Here is a 7,104-nt window from a genome sequence, read left to right on the forward strand (position 1 = left end):
ACAGAGTGAAACTCCGTCTCAAAAAAAAAAAAAAAAAAAAAATTATTGTAAAACTTGGAGACATTGGAAATATGAACTGTGTATTACAGATGATTATTAAATGCTATTATCTTTTTGTGATTTTGCTAATTCTACTTTAGTTATATGATATGACTTTGTTTTTAAGAAATATACACTGACACATTTAAGGGTGAAAGAGTATGTGTCCAACTTCCTGTTCCGTATTTCAGAAAAGAAAGTATGTGTGCATGGCATGTGCGTGTATTATAAATGTGTAGATAAAAAGACAGAACCAGAGAGATAGAGAGAGAATGATGAAACAAACACATCAAAATGTTAACATTTGGTAAATATGGTTAAAGTGTATATGATATTTTATTTTTTATACTTCTTAAGATTTTGTAAGTTTAAAAATATGTCAAAATAAAAAGTCTCAAAATAAAAAGGCCACATTCAACCCATTAAAAAAAATTAGGAAGTCAGTCTCCTCTAAATATTTATTACCTGTACTCAGTTCTCCCAGAAACTGTGCCAAGATCTTGACTCCGTCTGTTAGTTACTTAGTCAAATTCTCTGTCACAGTGTTAGCTTGCTGTCTCAAAATCCTTTGACTTTTCTGTAAGAATGTTTCTGGAAAAACACATTTAATTAGTATGTCCAGTAGCTTTCTGACATGGTTATATATATTCATTTATTTGTCCACAGAATTTCCTACAGTTCTTGGTCTATATCTTTCTGCCCTAATGCATATCTTTACTGTAGAATATAATAAGACAATATGTAAAGAACATAAAATGACCTGACAACACTTGAGTGTACAGCATCATTTTAAGTAACATTTTACCTTGATTTGGAATTTTGCTTGTCTACCTTCAGTATACAGCACATGAAAACTCTGGTATGTCATGATAAATATATTTTATGATTTAATAAATTTGAAATAATATGTTAGATGCAAAATAACTCCCTACTAAACTAAAGACAGTTCTTTTTATTTTTCTAGTTTTCATTTTATCAATTTAGCACAAAGCTAATCTTAGGTATACTGGATGAGACACTAAATTCATTGTGCTCTTCTTCTTCATGTCTCCTAAGCCTTAACTATATAGACCATATTTTCTACAACAAAATCTATGCTATTTTGTGTGATTTTCCTCCCAGATTGATAAATATATTTAAACAAAAATTTATAAAAATTACAATCTATTTAAATATTTAAACACTTTGTGGAAATACAGTAATTGAAATTACCTTAAATTGGGTTTTCCTTGAAAGTTAATTATTTAGTATAAGCATGGTATATTTCCTTGAAGTTTTTTTCTTTGCATGTGTGCTGTAAATATGTTTAGCCAATACCATAGTTGAAGAGACTCAATTAACACATATAAGACAACAGGAGGAATGTAAGATGATTATATCCACAGTAACTGGCAAAATGTATAGTCTTGACACCAGTGCCCTAAGCATGGATTTTCATTACCCTGTGTAGAATTCTTATTCCAAATTAAGATGAGTTTCATTTTACCTTTACTTTGGTCAAGTATGCAGCTTTTATTAGATTCTCAATGGAATTCACAAATAAAAATATTTCAATAACACTGACAGACTAGTTTCCTCATTTTAAAATTAGCTTTCTTGAAATAAAAAATGGATATAATAAAATACATGCATTTAAAATATACAGTATGTTGACTTTTGAGTGGTGTATACAACTGTGAAACCATCATCATAGTTGTACACATCACACAACATCTTCATTACCCCAAAAATATCTCTTCACACCCCTTTACCTCTAACCTCAGGCAACCATTGATCTCCTTTGCATCACCATACATATATTTTATTTTTCCAGAATTTATGCAAATCTGTCGGTACTACTGTGTGTGTGTATGTGTGTGTGTGTGTGTGTAATTTTAAGGAATTGACTCACACAATTGTAGAGTCTGGCGAGACAAAAATCTGCAAGGTGGGCTGGCAGTGCAAAGATCCACGGAAGAGCCGATATTGTTGTTAACAGTCCAAAGTCAGTCTGCTGGCAGAATTTCTTCTTCCTCTAAAAAGATCACCTTTCCTTTTCTTTTCTTTTCTTTTTTTTTTTTTTTTTCTTTTTGGAGACGGAGTCTCACTCTGTTGCCCAGGCTGGAGCACAGTGGTACGATCTCGGCTCACTGCAAGCTCCGCCCCACCAGGTTCTCGCCCTTCTCCCACCTCAGCCTCCCGAGTTACTGTGCTTGGCTTCTTTCACTCAACATAACAGTTTTGAGACTAATTCTTCTTATTGACTTTACAGATAGTCCATTAATATTTGTTAGTGAATGTTATTCCATGGTACAGTTTTTCCACATATTATTTATTCATTCACCTCTTAATGAGCACTTGGATTATTTGTGGGTTTGGTTATTGAGAATATAGGTGGTATGAACATTCCTATACAAACACTACTTGGGTAAAAACAGAATTGCAATGGCTGTTATATAATAGGTGCATATTTATTTATTTATTTATTTATGTATTTTAAGATGGAGTCTTGCTCTGTCGCCCAGGCTGGAGTGCAGTGGCATGATCTCGGCTCACTGCAAGCTCCGCCTCCCGGGTTCATGCCCTTCTCCTGCCTCAGCCTCCCGAGTAGCTGGAACTACAGGCGTCCGCCACTACACCCGGCTAACATTTTGTATTTTTTAGTAGAGATGGGGTTTCACCGTGTTAGCCAGGATGATCTGGATCTCCTGACCTCGTGATCCACCCGCCTTGGCCTCCCAAAGTGCTGGGATTACAGTATAACAAGTGTATTCTTAGTTTTTGAAGATGATAACTAAGACTTTTACGAATCACTCATATCATTTTACTTTTCTTTCAATAGTTTATAAGAGTTTCGGTTGCTCTACATCCTTGCCAAAATGTCATATTAATGAGTAACTTTCACCATTCTGATATTTGTATGGTGATATTTCATTTTAATTTTACTTCTATTAATCTGATAACTCATGAGGTTGAGCATGTTTTAAGGGCTTATTGTTCATTCTACATTAGTTTTTGTAAAGCACCTGTTTAAATATGTGTCCATTGTTAAATTAGCTTGTTTTTCTTATCATTGGGTTGAAGGAGAATTTTATATAAATATTAATATGCATATTTGTTGAGATGTATGTATTGCCAATAATTTATTGTATTCTATGGCTTGCTTTTCTATTTTATTAAGGGCTTTTAAAAATTATTTATTAAGATATAATTCAAATACTATACAATTTGCTCATTGTATTAGTAAGGTTCCTCCAGAAAAATAGAAGCTATAGCGTCGTGTGTGTGTGTGTGTATGTGTGCATGTGTGTAATTTTAAGGAATTGACTTACACAATTGTAGAGTCTGGCGAGACAAAAATCTGCAAGGTGAGTTGGCAGTGCGAAGATCCACGGAAGAGCCGATATTGTTGTTATAGTCCAAAGTCAGTCTGCTGGCAGAATTTCTTCTTCCTCTAAAAAGATCGCCTTTTCTTTTCTTTTTTTTTTTTGGAGACGGAGTCTCGCTCTGTTGCCCAGGCTGGAGCACAGTGGTGTGATCTCGGCTCACGGCAAGCTCCACCCCCCGAGTTCACACCATTCTCCCACCTCAGCCTCCTGAGTAGCTGGGACTACAGGCGCCCGCCACCAAGCCCAGCTAATTTTTTGTATTTTTAGTAGAGACAGGGTTTCACTGTGTTAGCCAGGATGGTCTCGATCTCCTGACCTCGTGATCCGCCCACCTTGGCCTCCCAACCTGCTGGGATGACAGGTGTGAGCCCCCACCCCTGGCTGAGATCAGTTTTTCTTTAAGACCTTCAACTGATTGGTTAAAGTCCACTCACATTAAGGATTAAAGGTAATTCACTTTATTCAAAGTCTACTGACTTAACTGTTAATCTTATCTAAAAATACCTTCACAACAACACCCAGAGATGTTTAACTAAATATCTGGGTACAATGGCCTAACCAAATTGACATACCTATCATCTAGTCCATTTGAAATGTGTTATTCAAGGTTTTAAAAATATATTCAATAAGTTTTACAACCATCATTACAATCGATTTTACAAAATTTTATTTCATAATCCCCAAAAGAGACACCATACCCACCAACAGCCATTCACTGTTTCTCTGGGTCATCCATCTGCCCAGCCCTAAGCAACCATTAATATCTCTGGTTCTGTAGATTTGCCTATTTTGAAATACTTGTATAAATATAATAATGTAATTTGGAGTCTTTTGTGCCTAGTTTCTTTCACCTCACATCGTCTTTTCAAGGACCATTCATGTTTTAGCATGTATATTTTATTTATTTTTATTCCTGAACATTATTGCTTTGTATAGACATATTTCATTTATCCATTCATCAGTTGATAGATGTTATTTCCTCTTTATGGCTATTATAAATAGCACTGCTATGATAATGTGTATACAGGTTTGTGTGGGCATATGTTTTTGTTCTCTTGGGTATTTACCGAAGGAGTGGAATTGCTGCCCTATATGATAACTATGTTGCACTTCCTAGGGAACTGCCAGACTATGTTCCAAAGTGTCTGCCCCATTTTACATTCCCACCAGCTATGTACAAGGGTTTCAATTTCTCTACATACTCATGTTGTTTTTTTATCTTGCTTATTACTCTTGCTATTATCTGTATTTTTGGTATAATTGTGTTAGTGAGTATGATGTAATATCCAGTTTTGGTTTTGATTTGTATTTCCTTGATTACTAATGATATTTAGCATCCTTTCATGTGCTTATCAGCCAATTGTATCTTCTCCAGAAAAATGTCTATTCAATTTTCTGTGTTCATTTTATAATCAATTCATGTATCTTTTTATTATTGAATTATGTGTCATAGGTGTCATTTATTCCTTGAATATTAATATAATTTGCCAGTGAAAATACCATAACCATTAGTAATTTTTTCAGTTTTTATTACATCTTGTGTTGACCTTAGTAAGTAACATTATTCAAAGAATTTGCCTGAATCATTGTCTTTAAAATATTTGGCATAAAAGTTTTAATAAATTTTTTTATTTTTTAACATCTCTAAGGGATGCATTGTTAATCTTTCTTTTAATCTTAATGATAGTATTTTTGTTCTCTCTCTTTTTTCAGTCATCTATCTACAGATTTATTACTTTTGTTTATCTTTCCAAGTAATGAGGTTTTGTTTTTGATAATTTTCTGTATTTCTGATTTTATTAATTTCTGCTTAACTTTTTGACAAATTTTACATTTATTTTGCTCATTATTTTATGACTTCTTAAGATGAAACCTTATGCCATTAGTTTTAGGTCTTTTTACTTTTCTAACATGAACATTTTTAGTTATAAATTTACCTGTTAGCCAACTCACAGAGATTTTGCTGAATTTTTCATTAGTATCCAATTAAAATATTTTCCTGTGGTTTTTTCTGATATCTTCTTCATTCCATAGTCTTCAAAAATATGTTATCTAATTTTTAAATATGCTTCCCCAGATTTTTTCATTGTTAATATATTTTACATAAATCCACTATGATCAGATAACATATTCCAAATGATTTGAATCTTTAAATTTATTTAAAACATATGGCTTATTTGGGTGAATAAATATGGGGAATTCCATATCATGCTTATTTTGCCATTATGTGTAGGGTTCTATAAATGTCAATTAGGCAAACAAATTCAGTAATTATATAGGATTTAGCAAAGTTGTAGGATACAAAATTAATATACAAAAGTCAGTAGTATTTCTGTATGCTAGCATCAATCTGAAGATGTAATTAAGAAAGCAACCTCATTTACAATATGTACGAAACACCTAGAACCAAATTTAACCAGAATAAAAGATCTCCATAAAGAAAACTATAAATATGAATGAAAGAAATCGAAGACAATGAAAGATCTCTACCAAAAAAACTATAAAGTATAAATGAAAGAAATTAAACAGAATATACAAAAAGTGAAAAGATATGCTCATGAATTTTAAAAAGTAATATTATTAAAATCTCTACACTAACCAAAATTATCTACAAATTCAATGCAATCCCTATCAAAATACCAATGACATTCTTTGCAGAATTTAAAATAAATTCTAAAATGTGTATGGAACTACAAAACATCCTGCACAACCAAAGCAATCCTGAGCCAAAAACAACACAGCCAAAGTGTTGGACTAATTTCAAAATATACTCTGAAGCTATACTAACCAAAACAGCATTCTATTGTCATAAAAACAGACACAAACACCAGCAGAACAGAATAGAGAACCCATAAATAAATTTACATATTAGCAGCAGATTAATGTTTGAGAAAGGGGCAAAGCAATACACTGGGGAAAAGACAACCTCTTTAATAAATGGTCCTGGAAAAACTAGATATCTATATATAAAATAACAAAGCTAAAACCTCATCTTTCACCATATACAAAAACCAACTTAAAATGGACTAAACACTTAAATGCAAGACTGAAATTATGAAACTACAAAAGCAAATATTGAGAAAATACTACGGGATGTTGGCTTTGGCAAAGATTTTTTGTGCTCAAAAGCACTGGCACCAAAAGCAGAAATAGACAAATGAAATTACATCAAGCTAAAACGCTTCCGCACAGCAAAGAAAACAATGAAAAAAGTTAAGAGACAACTTACAAAATGGGAGAAAATACTTGCAAGGTATGCATCCAACAAGGGATTAATAACCAAAATATGTAAGGAGCTCAATAGCAAAAAAAAAAAAAAAAAAGTACAATTTAACAATGGGGAAATGACCTGAATAGACATTTCTCAAAAGAAGACATACTAATGGCCACAAGATGTGAATAAAAGAAGCTCAACATTACTAATCAACAGGGAGATGTAAATTAAAACCACAATGAGATTTCATCTCACTCCAGTGAGGATGGCTATTATCAAAAAGGCAGAAGAGACAGGGCGTGGTGGCTGACACCTGTAATCCCAGCACTTTGGGAGGCCAAGGCGGGTGGATTACGAGGTCATGAGATCAAGACCATCCTGGCTAACAGGGCGAAAACCCGTCCCTACTAAAAATACAAAAAGTTAGCCAGGCCTTAGTGGCAGGCACCTGTAGTCCCAGCTACTTGGGAGGCTGAGGCAGGA

The sequence above is a fragment of the Colobus angolensis genome, unplaced genomic scaffold, assembly GCF_000951035.1.
Source record: "Colobus angolensis palliatus isolate OR3802 unplaced genomic scaffold, Cang.pa_1.0 Scaffold75, whole genome shotgun sequence".
NCBI lineage: Eukaryota > Metazoa > Chordata > Mammalia > Primates > Cercopithecidae > Colobus > Colobus angolensis.